The sequence below is a fragment of the Ranitomeya imitator genome, chromosome 2 (genome assembly GCF_032444005.1).
Source record: "Ranitomeya imitator isolate aRanImi1 chromosome 2, aRanImi1.pri, whole genome shotgun sequence".
NCBI classification, from domain to species: Eukaryota; Metazoa; Chordata; class Amphibia; order Anura; family Dendrobatidae; genus Ranitomeya; species Ranitomeya imitator.
Genome location: NC_091283.1, coordinates 347,448,640 through 347,464,245, shown reverse-complemented (window position 1 = coordinate 347,464,245; position 15,606 = coordinate 347,448,640). Strand labels below are relative to the sequence as shown.

The window sequence follows — 15,606 nt, the reverse complement described above, 5'->3', positions numbered from 1 at the left end:
GGAGACAGCGCTACAGTAAGCGCTGTCCCCCCCCACTGGTGCTGAAGCCGCCATTCATATCTTCTTTGCAGTAGCGTTTGCTGTAGAGAAGATATGAATATTCCTTTTTTTTGTTTGTTTCTCGTGTTTAAAATAAAGATGCATGTGCCCACCCCCCTCCCAACCCCTGTGCGCCCGCCCGCTGTTCTTAAAATACTCACCTAGCTCCCTCGCTGGCTGGCGCTGCTTCCTGTCCTGGCCGCACCTTCTACTGTATGAGCGGTCACGTGGGGCCACCGATTACAGTCATGAATATGCGGCTCCACCTCCCATAGGGGTGCAGCCGCATATTCATTACTGTAAATGAGCGGCCCCACGTGACCGCTCATACAGTAGAAGGTGCGGCCAGGACAGGAAGCAGCGCCAGCAAGGGTGCCGGGTGAGTATTTTAAGAACAGCGGGGGAAGGGGGGGTGGGCGCACAGGGGGTGGGAGGGGGATTTGGGCACATGGATCTGTATCCATGAATACTTATTACTTATACTTAATATGAATACTTATTTCATGCAATAAAATGCAATTGTGTAAAAATCATACAATGTGATTTTCAGTTTTTTTTATTTTTAGATTCTGTCTCTCACAGTTGAAGTGTACCTACGATAAAAATTACAGACTTCTCCATTCTTTGTAGGTGGGAAAACTGGCAAAATCGACAGCGTATCAAATACTTATTTTCCCCACTGTATCTCCATATGCACAAAGGCCTTGAAGACAAATCATTTATTAATTTCATTTATTTCGTATCAGTTATGAACTGTTTTTTTCTGTGTGAGATGAGTTGTATTTTGGGAATATCTTATAACTTATTGTTCAAATAAGAAATATTTTTCTTCAAGCAAAATAGCAATTCAGCTCCTTTTTTTACTACCCGCGCTTTACAGTGCTATAAAAATGAGATGAGTTGTTTTTTCTATTTTTGCACTTAAATATCACATTTCATGGTTTTATAGCTATTTTTCTCTGCACAAGTGATATCTTATCTCACTTAGTTTCTTCAGTAATTTTACTTATCAGCTCTTGACCTACAACATCGGATCCTGTCCGTGGAGATCTTCAATATTAGAGTTTTCCTGATAGACCCATCAAGGATGGATATAGACAGGCACAAGATGGCGGAGAGGATATTACACCTTACCCTCGAGATCCTCTTCCAGCTTACTGGAGAGGTGAGAGATTCTGATGACGTCACATTACATCATTCTTATCTATGGGAATAACAGACGGACAGAACTGGAGAGATGAGGACTCTGGAAATGTCTGTAGTGAGATTTATTAATGTGTCTGTCCATAACCAGGATTACACAGTAGTGAAGAAGACCTCTAGTGAGCGCTATCAGGACCCTGTGTCTGAGGGATGGGGAAAACCCCTGAGCCCTATTACAGGGCCTCCACCTCACCCCCTGATGCATGAGGACATCAGTGACCAGAATATCCTAGAACTCACCTACAAGATGATTGAGCTGCTGACTGGAGAGGTGACACTGCTGGGAATGCTGGGACATTATACAGTAACACTATGAAGGGATCGGGGGATGACGGTCTCATTGTCTGTGTCAGGTTCCTATAAGGTGTCAAGATGTTGCTGTATATTTCTCCATGGATGAGTGGGAATATTTAGAAGGACACACAGATCTGTACAAGGATGTCATGATGGACGTTCCCCAGCCCCTCACATCACCAGGTAATAGACAGGACTAAATACACCTGGCTTATAATTATCTGTATGTAAAGAATGAATTCACTCCCTGTATGTGTTTCCTCCAGATCTATCCAGTAAGAGGACAACACCAGAGAGATGTCCCCATCCTCTTCTTCCACAGAACTGTAAACAAGAAGATCCCAATGTTCCTCGGGACCATCAGGTAGATGGAGAGAAGGTGTCATGAGATCTCCCCTATGATGTGTAGACGGCTGTGAAGGTCTTGTGCTCAGTCTTGTTTTATCCACCAGTATTATATGCTTTATACTTGTGTAATGAGAACGGAGGAGATGGCAGGATTAGAGCTGATCATAGATGTGTCTTCTCTATCTGTCTGTGACTGTTACAATATTTGTTTCAGGGTGAAGCTCTGACCCATATTAATACTACAGAGACATATGTGAGTAGTGTAAAGTGGAGATTCCTACAAATGACTACCCAGGTGAGCAGTAACTGCCTTTTGGAGCTTCTAGCTGTGCAATCATTATTATTGCTCATGGGATAAACATGGATCTAACCCTCTCGTAATCTTCTTTATTAAATCAAGCCCAATCTATATCTCACTAATTCCCTTGACGGGAGCCCTGGTTCATCCATCCAGGCAGCCCAAAGCTGTACAAATTTATTAATATTACCTCTTATTTTGTACACACCTTTTTTAAACTTATACACCAGTTTATTTTGTTGATATATTCCTTTTTTGTTGAGCTCTTAGTATCCAGCCAGTGTTGCGCTATTAGATTCCTTTTTAAATACAGCATTCATGCTATAGCTATTTTACCCTGCTCAGTTGTCTGTAGATCTTCCACATGCTCCAGCACACAAACTAAGGCATCATTCACACATCAGTATTTTTGATCCGTATTTGTATGCCAAAACCAGGAGTGTCTCCAAAACACAGAACAGATGTCAATCTTTCGAATACAGTTTTTCTCTGTCAGTTCCACTCCTGGCTTTGGCTTCAAACTGATGCAAAAATACTGATGTGTGAATGAGGCCTCAGGGCGTAGTTTCCACCACCTTAAACACTCTTCTAATTAATCCTAGTACTTTCCTCCAGTATCCCTCCTTTTTAGGACATGACCACATCATATGAAGTAGAGTAGCCGGCTCCACTCCACACCTAGGACAGCATGCATCTGCTCTGGTCCCAATATTATACATAATCTCCGGTGTTCTATACACCTTATGTATTAGATAAAGTTGAGAAAGTCTATGCGCTTCACTAAGAGAGAGTTGAGGTACCCTTACCAGTATCTCTATCCACTGACCTTCTTCTATTGGGTGTTTGCTTAGCACTAATGTTGATAAAGATCTATATAGCTGCGATATTATCCCAGATGAACTATTTGATCTACTAATTAACTGTATAACAGTATTTGGTACATAGACCTTCAAACCACTCTCCGTAAAGTCCGCATTGAACGCATGACGTATCTGGAGGTATTTATAAAAGTCCTTTGGATTGAGATCGAATTCCTCCTGTAATTGTGCATAATTGTGCGTAATTGTACATTATTTAATAGCAGCTGGGATACCCCGCCCACCTCCCTCTCCCTCCACTTCCCAAAACCCACCAAACTTCTCAGATTAACTAACCATGGGGTGTCCCATATTAATGTAAATTTTGAGAAACTCTCTATTTGTTGCTGATCTCTTATTTTCCACCATATTTTCTGCATTAACGATAATGTGGAAAGTTTTTTGGAGAAGATTTGCATGTGTTACCCTCTAGTGCTTCATATAAAGATCGGCTATTTACCCCTCACTGCAAGAGATCCTTTAACAAATTTTTACCTGTATCCTCCCAGCTAAATATTGAGCTTGGCTTGCCAAGAGATAGACCCACAGGTTAGGAACTGCTAACCCCTCGTCTGATTTGTCCTTCTGCAGAGTTTCCAATTTAAAACGAGCCGTTCCACCCCTCCAAAGTAGAGATCCTTCAATAGCCTGAAAGAACCTAAAAGGGAACCATATCGGTGAATTGTGAAAAAGATACAGCAACTGGGGCATCCATATCATTTTAATTAAATTGTCTCTCCCCACAACTGATAAAGGAAGTTTAGACCATGGATTCCTTTTCCATGTAAGCTTACTGATGATTGGGGCTAAATTTAGTTTTTCATAATCTAGCGGGCTAAGTGAGACCATCACTCCCAAATATTTAAATATTGATACCTGCTGCAGTCCAGAGCTACGTGGATTAACAACCTGACCCCCCTCTCATCTAGTGGCATCAGCACCGATTTAGACCAGTTAGTCACCAGCCAAGAGTAGATTCCAAAAGTCTGGATCACCCCCATTGTCGTCGGCAGAAACTTGGCCCTGCGCTTAGTAACCCGATATTTACCCTGGTTACCAGTGAACACATCGCTGGATCGGCGTCACACACGCCGATCCAGCGATGACAGCGGGTGATCAGCGACCAAAAAAAAGGTCCTTATCATTCCCAGCAACCAACGATCTCCCAGCAGGGGCCGGATCGTTGGTCGCTGTCACGCATAACGATTTAGTTAACGATATCTTTGCTACGTCACAAAAAGCAACGATATCGTTAACGAAATCGTTATGTGTGAAGGTACCTTAACGGTACCTTAAAATGTCGCCGCGTAAAGTGCAATTTTATCTTCCAACCCCCCTCTTCTAAACCCCTCTGTCCCAGAATGTTTTTGTAGCAGAATCACCGGGGGCTCAACCACCAATGCGAAAAGCAAAGTTGACAAGGGACAACCTTGTTTGGACATCTCCCCAATACCAGTGCTTCTGATAAGGAACCATTCACCCTTATGCTGGCTGTAGGATTGGTATATAAGATTTTTATTGAATTTATAAATTCCTCCCACAATCCAAATTCTTGTAAAACTGACCACAGGAATCCTCACTCCACACTGTCAAAAGCTTTGGCCGCATCTAAGGAGCAAATCACTCTATCTCCTGAGTTTTCAACCGGCATCTGCAGATTCAAATATAGACATCTTATGTTAGTTGCCACCAACCTTCCTAGCATAAACCCGGACTAATCTTGATGAACAATAGAATAAATAACCCTGGTAAGTCTATTGGCCAGAACCTTAGCTATTATCTCTACATCTGTATTGAGAAGGGAAATGGGCCTATGCGAATCTGGTTGTATGGGATCCTTATCTTGTTTAGGTATCGCTACCATAATGGCTTCTTGCATGGATTTAGGCAATGAATGTGATTTAATGGCTTCCTGAAATGTATTTTAAAGTTTAGGTAACATTATACCCCATATTTTTTATACAATTCAATGGGGATCCTTGGATGTATACAGGGATTCATAGAATGTTTTAATATTTGTGGGGTTTCATACATCATCTCCCCAGTCTCATCCCTCAGTGTCACAATATATGTTTCTCCTCTGTGCGTTTGCTATTAATGCGAGGACATATCCCGCTTTTTTGCCTTCATCAAAGTAAAATTGTTTTTGAAATGATCTCTTCACTTTAGCTAATTCTAATACATGTGAATTGTAAGCATCTTGGGCAACCTTCATCTCAAGAAGATGCGCTCCTTCTCCACTTGAGGCAAAAAGTTGTTCCGTGTCCTGAGCCCTCAACTTTTCTCTGCTCACTGCCGGAATAAGAGCTCCCCTAAGATAGGCCTTCATTTCTTCTCACAAAGTATCCCATGACACTGTTCCGGAGTTATATAAGAAATAATCCTTGATGGCCTGTTCTATCAAGTGACCATCAATCATCTGCACCCAAAATGCATTAAAGCTCCACAGTTTGGGCAGAGATATACTACTGGAGAATTTTGATAATGTCACCAATAATGGCGAGTGATCTGACAATAGTCTAGGGAGGTATTCTATTGATTCCAATTGTTGAAATATTGGGTCCGTACCCAAAGCCAAATCTATACGAGATATTGTGTTATGTGAACTTGAGAAACAAGAAAACTGCTTAATATCAGGATATCCCAATCTCCATAAATCATTAAGCGAGAGTTCCGACAGAAGTTCCCCAAATTTCGGGACCGAATCATATTTCCCACCCTCCCCAGAGCATGAACTCTTACTCATTCTATCCAACCCTGGATTCATAACATTATTAAAATCTCCCAACATTAGGATTAGCTGCATCGGTAAAGTATTTACAGCTGACATAACCTCCCTCATTACTGGGAAACTGGGAAAACTTAATGACTTGAGTATAAGGCTAGGGTGGGAAATGCAGCAGCTACCGGTAAATGTCAAAAGTAAAAATAGGTACCAATAAAAGTAAATTTAATTGAGACATCAGTAGGTTAAGTGTTTTTGAATATCCATATTGAATCAGGAGCCCCATATAATGCTCCATAAAGTTTATGATGGCCCCATAAGATGCTCCATATTAAAATATGCCCCATACAATGCTCCATAAAGTTTATGATGGCCCCATAAGATGCTCCATATTAAAATATGCCCATATAATCCTGCATAAAGGTTAGTAATGGCCCCATAAGATGCTCCATAGACATATTTGCCCAATATAATGCTGCGCAAATGCTGATTATGGCCCCATAAGATGCTCCATAAAGATATTTGCCCCATATAGTGCTGCACAAACATTGATTATGGCCCCATACAGACACTTGCCCCATATAGTGCTGCACAAATGTTATGGCCCCTTAGTGCTGCACAAACGTTTTGGCCCCTTATAGTGCTGCACAAACGTTATGGCCCCATATAATGCTGCACAAACATTATGGCCCCATATAATGCTGCACAAACATTATGGCCCCATATAGTGCTGCACAAACATTATGGCCCCATATAGTGCTGCACAAACATTATGGCCCCATATAATGCTGCACAAACATTATGGCCCCATATAGTGCTGCACAAACGTTATGGCCCCATATAGTGCTGCACAAACGTTATGGCCCCATATAGTGCTGCACAAACGTTATGGCCCCATATAGTGCTGCACAAACGTTATGGCCCCTTATAGTGCTGCACAAACGTTATGGCCCCATATAGTGCTGCACAAACATTATGGCCCCATATAGTGCTGCACAAACGTTATGGCCCCATAGATGCTCCATACAGAAACTTGCCCCATTTGCTGTGATAAAAAAAAAAAATCACATACTCACCTCTCCGTCGCTCAGGCCCCAGGCGCTTTCAATATTCACTGCAATATTCACTTCAATATTCAGCACTGACCTTCAGGCTGAGGGTGCGCACTGACTACGTCACCGCGCCCTCTGACCTGAGCGCCACTGCTGAAGATGAAGCGGCGCCGGACCGAGGAGCAGGTGACTATCGCACTGCGCTCCCCCTCCCCGTATACTCACCTTCTCCTGGCGCTGTGCAGTCCCTGCTTCCCCGGCGCTGCAGCTTCTTCCTGTACTGAGCGGTCACTGTTACCGCTCATTACAGTAATGAATATGCGGCTCCACCTCTATGGGAGGTGGAGCCGCATATTCATTACTGCATTGAGCAGTACCATGTGACCGCTCAGTACAGGAGGAAGCTGCCAGCGTCGGGAAGCCAGAGACCTGCAGGGACCGCTCCAGGAGTAGGTGAGTATAAATAGACAGTGCCCGCTCCCCGTCACCTGCCAACCCCTGGGTATGACTCGAGAATAAGCCGAGAGGGGGACTTTCAGCCCCCAAAAATGGGCTGAAAATCTCGGCTTATACTCGAGTATATACGGTATTCACTGAGACAAGTATATAGTCCTGTCTAAAGATTCTACAATTGAGGCAGATGTATCTCCCTTCCCCATCTATTTTACAGAGGAGAAGTTTAAACTGAGTATCTTTGTGTATAAGAATAGAAACTCCTCTCGCATAACTAGATCCCACTGAATGAAAAGTATAACTCAGCCAGGGTCTATCAAGTATTGAGAGATTATCTCTACTCATGTGCGTCTCCTGCAGACATGTGATGGAAGGCGCTGTTTCCCTGATGTATTTTAGTATTGCTGTATGTTTAATAGGGTCTCCCAATCCCCGCACATTCCAGCTCATCAAAGATATATGCTTAGTCATTGTTTAGAGGAATGATCCATAAATGACCCACCATATGTTTAACCTGCATCGCACACTTAGACATACTTTCACATGTTATGACATTAAACAGCATTGAATGACATGATGACCAAATATGCAAATTGCATCTTCAGAGAAAAAGAGGACTTGAACTCTCTAGTTGGAAGTAGCGATCCTACAAGTCACAATCAACCTTTTAGCGAGTCATGCAATATGACTTAATGTAAAATGCCAAATCAGTATCTCAATTCGCAGACACGGTGTTTCGGGCTGTTGGCCCTCGTCAGTGCGAAGCATGAGAACTGATTTGGCTAGGTGAGAGGCTCTGGACTGGGGTCTAAGAGGTAAGGTTTCTCCTTGTGGAGAGTGACATACCAGCTGGCTTGTCAAGGTAAGGAGGCTTATTTGACGTGCAATGCTCCTCTGGGAAATTTAATATGCAAATTGCCTCTTCAGAGAAAAAGAGGACTTGAACACAGTGTCTGCGAATTGAGATACTGATTTGGCATTTTATCCTAAGTCATATTGCACGACTCGTTAAAGGGTTGATTGTGACTTGTAGGATCGCTACTTCCAACAGGTGGCGCTATAGAGTTCTTTTTCTCTGAAGATGCAATTTGCATATTAAATTTCCCAGAGGAGCATTGCACGTCAAATAAGCCTCCTTACCTTGACAAGCCTATGATGACCAAATGACACTCATAGAAAACCCATTTAACCAAAACACGAAAAGAAAAGCAAAAAATACGGTGATACTATGTGAACTTGTATCACACTTTAGAGCACAAAATCTGGGGAACCTGTCCTCCAGTAAACAGTACATGTTGAGTGCACATTTTCATTGCCGCTCCTGCACCTGGCAATGTAAAACCTCCGGACTCCTCCTGTCACGCCGTTTATTGCGATAACGGGGCAGGACGGCGAACTTGAACCCACACCTGTTATTGACAGGCACAAGGGGGCATTCTTTGCGTCTGGAGGAGAGAAGGTTTTTCCACCAACATAGAAGAGGATTCTTTACTGTTAGGGCAGTGAGAATCTGGAATTGCTTGCCTGAGGAAGTGGTGATGGCGAACTCAGTCGAGGGGTTCAAGAGAGGCCTGGATGTCTTCCTGGAGCAGAACAATATTGTATCATACAATTATTAGGTTCTGTAGAAGGACGTAGATCTGGGGATTTATTATGATGGAATATAGGCTGAACTGGATGGACAAATGTCTTTTTTCGGCCTTACTAACTATGTTACTATGTTACTATGTTACCTGTCCCTGCCACTATAAGGGGCCCTGGCTTTCCCTTATCTCAGGGGTACCTATGAAGGTTAGGAGGCCTGAGCCGCCAGCGTATCCCTGTCTCCTGTGCAGGACCTATCAGTGACCCCCTCTCCCCCCAAGAGAGGTGGACTGCACCAGTGTATAAATATCACATAACAGAGTATACAGACAAGGAAAAGGAAAACCACACTTAGCTTAATGCTGCAAGGCACAGCACAGCAGGAAGAAACACCAAATACAATGGACACAGCTGTAGAACAACAGTTCCCAGCTAGCTCCTACTCCCGGCTTGGTCGCTGAAGAATGAACTAACACCGACAGTCAGCTGATGAACCATGTGACCTCTTAAAGGATGGAGGGAGTGGTCACCACAAACATCAGCTGACCCAGCAGCAATGCAATAAAATCAGCGGCCACCAGGGGGAAAATACTACATTAACCCCCGATGACCAGAAAGGAAAAAAGGTCTTAATCTGAAGCAAAACCAGATCTGCCACAAATCCAAAATTGGATCGTGACACCTCCTGTTCAAAGTGCAAATACAATACCAGTCCTCATTTCAACAGATTAGAAATTCAAACTCGAGCAAGAAAAAAAAATTGAACCATAAGAAACCTTTTGTAGATGAAGTCACAAAGTCTCTTAGTGTTGCGTTTTCTTAGTTGTTGTTCATGTTGATCCAGCCTGTCCATGGCATTTTGCGGATTGTCCAAACACTGAACTGACCCCAACGCTGCCACCCGCAGATTAGCTGGGTATAGCATTGAGTATTGGACTTCTGCTGCCCCTAGACGCCTCTTGACATCGAAGAATTGAAGTCTCTTTTTTTTGGGGTTCCGCTGAATAATCTGGATAGAAGCATATCTTCTGGCCGTCTATAGTAATATCTGGGTTATTTCTGGCTGAACGAAGAATGTCGACTCTGTCTCTGTAATGTAGCAATTTTATTAGAAAGGCTCTGGGATGAGCCCGGCTGCATAGGACAAGTTGGCACTCTGTGAGCCCGTTCCACTACATAGAGTGAGGACAATGTGTCTGAACCCTTTCTGAAGCCAGGCCTCAAAGTATTCAGTGGAATTCCCACTCTGTCTTTTCCTGAACGCCCACCAGCCTATTGTTGTTTCTCCTTGAAAGATTTTCCAGGTTATCAGTTTTTGCAAGTAGTTAGGCAATCTGACTAACATGTCATCTCATATCTTTAGTGAGGTTTGGCACTTTGTCCTCTATATCGCTGATTCTATTTTCCACTTCCACTACTCTCTCATTTACCTTCCTTAAATCTTGTCTCATCAATGAGAATTCTTCTTTAAGTGTCCCCACTTGCAGACTGAGGGAAGAGAAAGACGAGTTACAATTATTATTTTATTATTATTATTATTTATTTATAGAACACCATTAATTCCATGGTGCTGTACATGAGAAGGGGGTTACATACAGAGTTATAGATATCGTTTACAGTAAGCAAATTTACAGTGAGAGACTGGTACAGAGGGGAGAGGACCTTGTCCTTGCGGACTTACATTCTATGGGATAATGGGGAAGAGACAGAAGGTCGGGGGTGCAGCAGCTCTGGTGGTGGTGAGGCGGCAGCTCACAATTGGTGATAGCTTTAAAGACGTCACCCAGCGTGGGCTCCTTGTCTGCCGGAAGACTCTGTTCCTGATTAGGTGTCTGTTCCTGAGTCAATCTGGGAGGAGTATTACTATTTATAGTCTCCTCTTCTTCAGAATTAATTCCTTTTCCCCGGTCAGGTGAGGTTCTACACAGCCGGATTCTATATTTCTATACAGTTACGTCAAAAGTAATGTCCGTGCCTTTAATGCGGGTTCTGAGGCTAAGCCCACATCTTTCCCCTTACTTGATGGCTGATTTCATCAGACATAAAATGCCTCTAAGGCCGGCGTCACACTCAGCGTACAAATACGGTCCGTATATTACGGCCGTAATACGCTGAAAAGTCCCGAAAATAGTGGTCCATATCTCCTCCGTAGGCAGGGTGTTTCAGCGTTTTTTGCGCATGGCATCCTCCGTATGGCATCCGTACTGCGTGTTTTTATCGCAGGCTTGCAAAACCGACATACGGCTATACAAGGGATCCATGTGTAAAAAAAAAAAAAACATATATACTGTATATATATATATATATATATATATATATATATATATATATATATATATATATATGTATGTCAGTAGACACATATATGTATATATATTAATATTTCATCCAGCGCGATCTAGCAGAAAGCCGGTAATTCAATTACCTAGAAAGCTCCCTGGCTTTCTAGGTAATTTCCCACGATCTATGAACAGCCAGCAGAGGGCGCCTCACCGCAAATGAAGCTAAATATAGATCATTGACCTATTTTTAGCTTCATTCCCTGGGGTTTTGCTGCGAGGAGGAGGAGGAGGAGGAGGAGGAGGAGGAGGAGGAGGAGCAGCCTGCATTAGCGGGACTCCTTGCTGCAAAATGTTTTAACCCCTTCAGAAGGATTTACATCGTTGGACGTTACAGATCTGCGGAGGGTAAGGATATTATTGGTTTATTATGTTTTTTAGGTACAGAACGAATAAAATACTCCAACAACCATTGTTTTTATTTCATTAAAATAATTTTAAATAATGTGTTTGTGTTTTATTTAACCCTTTACTACAATTGGATTAATAATGGATAGGTGTCATAATTGACGCCTCTCCATTATTAATCTGGCTTAATGTCACCTTACAATAGCAAGGTGGCATTAACCCTTCATTACCCCATATCCCACCGCTACACGGGAATGGGAAGAGAGTGGCCAAGTGCCAGAATAGGCGCATCTTCCAGATGTGCCTTTTCTGGGGTGGCTGGGGGCAGATGTTTTTAGCCAGGGGGGGGGCCAATAACCGTGGACCCTCTCCAGGCTATTAATATCTGCCCTCAGTCACTGGCTTTACTACTCTGGCGGAGAAAATTGCGCGGGAGCCCACGCCAATTTTTTCCGCCATTTAACCCTTTAATTTAGTAGCTAGAACGGCCAAATTTTGCAGATACACACTACTGACATTAGTAGTGTGGAATCTGCAAAAAAAATGGAGAGAATACATGGTTTACTGTATGTAAACCATGTCTCATATCATGTTGGGTTTAGGAAGGAGAAAGAAAAAGCCGGTAATTGAATTACCGGCTTTCAAGCTGTATAGCGCTGGAATAAATATTAATATATATACATATATGTGTCTCACTGACATATATATATATATATACCTATTCTATGTGTACACATTTATTCTACCTATTCTATTGTAAGCTGTCAGTGTGATTTTACTGTACACCGCAGTGAATTACCGGCTTTTCTCTCTAACACCGCTGCGTATTTCTCGCAAGTCACACTGCTTGTCCGTGTGTAATCCGTATTTTTGGGCCTTCCATAGACTTTCATTGGCGTATTTCTTGCGCAGTACGGTGACAAACGCAGCATGCTGCGATTTTCTACGGCCGTAGAAAGCCGTATAATACGGATCAGTTTAATACGGCAGATAGGAGCAGGGGCATAGAGAATAATTGTGCCGTGTTTTTTGCGAGTTTTACGGACGTAGTTTCTGCGCTCTTATGTCCGTAAAACTCGCAAGTGTGACGCCGGCCTTACACACACGTGGCTCTGCTCCGTCCACACACGGCTCCACTCCGTACACCTCGTACACACACAGCTCTGCTCCGTACACCTTGTACACACACGTCTCCTCTCCGTACACCTCGTACATACACGGCTCTGCTCCGTCCACACACGGCTCCTCTCCGCACACCTCGTACACACGCGGTTCCGCTCCGTACACCTCGTACACATGTGGCTCGGCTCTGTACACCTCGTTCACACACGGTTCCGCTCCGTACACCTCGTACACACACCTCTCTGCTCCGTACACCTTGTACACACACGGCTCCTCTCCGTACACCTCGTACACACGCGGCTCCGCTCCGTACACCTTGTACACACGCAGCTCCGCTCCGTACACCTCGTACACAAGCGGCTCCGCTCCGTACACCTCGTACACACACAGCTCAGCTCCGTACACCTCATACATACACGGCTCCGCTCCGTACACACGTGGCTCCGCTCTGTACACACACAGCTCCTCTCCGCACACCTCATACACAAGCGGCTTCGCTCCGTACACCTCGTACATACACGGCTCCGCTCCGTACACACGTGGCTCCGCTCTGTACACACACGGCTCCTCTCCGCACACCTCGTACACACGCGGTTCCGCTCCGTACACCTCGTACACATGTGGCTCGGCTCTGTACACCTCGTTCACACACGGTTCCGCTCCGTACACCTCGTACACACACCTCTCTGCTCCGTACACCTTGTACACACGCGACTCCGCTCCGTACACCTTGTACACACGCGGCTCCGCTCCGTACACCTCGTACACACACAGCTCAGCTCCGTACACCTTGTACATAGACGGCTCTGCTCCGTACATCTCGTACACACATAGCTCAGCTCCGTACACCTCGTACACACACGGCTCCGCTCCGTACACCTCGTACACACACGGCTCCGCTCCGTACACCTCGTGCTCCGTACACCTCGTACACACACGGCTCCGCTCCGTACACCTCGTACACACGGCTCTCCTACACCCACACTGTAAACCCCTACTGACCCCACACATAATCTTCCCCTCATCCAGCACCATGACAACCAGCACAGCAGAGTCCTGCATACACTGAGGCCCCTGATCATGTGACCCCTGACTCCTCCCCTCCTGTGACCTCATCACAGGTCCTGTGCACAGAGCAGCCATATATGTGGAGTGCGGCTCTGCAGGTGGAGGTAGGTGCTGGGGCCCCGTTATTTGGGGGCTTCATTATTATCATTTACGACTTCCACACCAGTTTACCCTATTCCTGACCATGCACATTTGCGTCCTCTTTTTCATAAATGCCGGGCTCTTCTAGTTTTTTGTATTTATGTTTATATCAGTGGGGAATTACCGTAAGAGTCTTGAGTCGATAGAGCTGTGTGAGCGTGTTTTTACATGATGACCTGACATGACTTTTGGATATGGGACAGACCCCGACTCCATCTTAAAACAACCATAACTACAGGAAACCTGGACATTGGGATTCACAAGTACTGCGATATTCCCAGATGTCTGACATACAGCACGAGGACAGACAGCCTTAAAGGGACGGCACGCACTGGCTTGCCATTCATGCAGAGCCAGTAAACTTTCGGGGCACCAATGACCCTATTATCCTCACTCCTGTGCTTAACCACTGTGCCCGCCCCTGATAGACGTTAACCTTAGTGTATGTTTCCACGTTCAGGAAATGTTGCGTTTTTGATGCTGCGTTGAGCCGCAGCGTCAAAAACGCAACATCCAGATGTTCCAAAATAAGAGACGTGGCAAGGGTATACATATAGTATAACAATATTTCTTTATTTATTTGCAATAGTGCAAATAAGCAATGTACAAAAGGGCCGGGAAGCACACTGTGCAAAGCACTTATTTGCACTATTGCACTTTGTTATGAGGTGTTGGCCACATGGCCAGAATATACTATATAATGGGTCAGTAATTTTTCTAGTAACCTCACGGACACCCTTGTGATATTTGTACACTAGTGATATACACTTCTTGTATCCATTTTTTACTAGAGACCTGATATTAACCTTCTTTGGCATACCTTATATCTACCGATATATATTTTCATTTTTAATTCTCTGATTTTATTGTTGCGATTGTGTTTATATATCCTTCCATATGTGCACATACATATATGTTATCACCATTCCTTAAAGAAATATTGTTATACTATATATATATATATATATATATATATATATATATATATATATATATACCCTTGCCACGTCTCTTATTTTGGGATTGGGTCCCTGGCTCTGGTGGTTGGTGCTTTGCTGCTGTCGAGTGGTTCCCACTTATCTTTTTTTGTTTTCACTGGGGTCTCTATAAATGGTTATTGTGTCATATCCTTTTATTTTATTATATATATATATATATATATATATATATATATATATATATATATTGCCCCTCTAGTGTTAAACAATTTGTGTCTAACATCCAGATGTTGCAGCATAGTGGAGGGGATTTCATGAAAGAACAAAAAGTGCCATTTTCCGATACCCATGTCGTCTCCATTTTTCGTGATCTCAGATTGGGTGAGGGCTTATTTTTTGCGTGCCGAGCTGACGTTTTAATGATACCATTTTGGTGCAGATACGATCTTTTGATCGACCGTTATTGCATTTTTATGCAATGTCGCGGCAACCAAAATAACGTAATTCTAGCGTTTTTTATTTTTTCTCGCTACGCCGTTTAGCAATCAGGTTAATCCTTTTTTTTAATTGATAGATCGGGCGATTTTGAACGCGATAATGCTAAATATGTGTAGGTTTGATGTTTTTGTTTTTTTTAATTGTTTTACTTTGAATGGGCAAAAGGAGGGAAATTTCAACTTTTATATATTTTTTTTTCATATTTTTAAAAACTTTTTTTTTTATTTATTTTTTTTAACTTTTAGCATGCTTCAACCGTTTCCATGGGAGACTAGAAGCTCTGCTCAGATCGATCCTAT

At 43.4% G+C, this 15,606-nt stretch overlaps 1 protein-coding gene across 1 annotated transcript in view; it reads left to right on the top strand.

Annotated features, from left to right (window-relative positions):
- The first annotated feature begins 2,105 nt into the window (after positions 1–2,105).
- Positions 2,106–15,606, top strand: part of LOC138666533 (zinc finger protein 420-like) — a 107,958-nt gene continuing 94,457 nt past the window's right edge. Inside the window, exon 1 of the mRNA XM_069754746.1 lies at positions 2,106–2,179. The gene's annotated coding sequence lies outside the window, so the exon portion shown is untranslated. The remainder of the gene's footprint in view (positions 2,180–15,606) is intronic.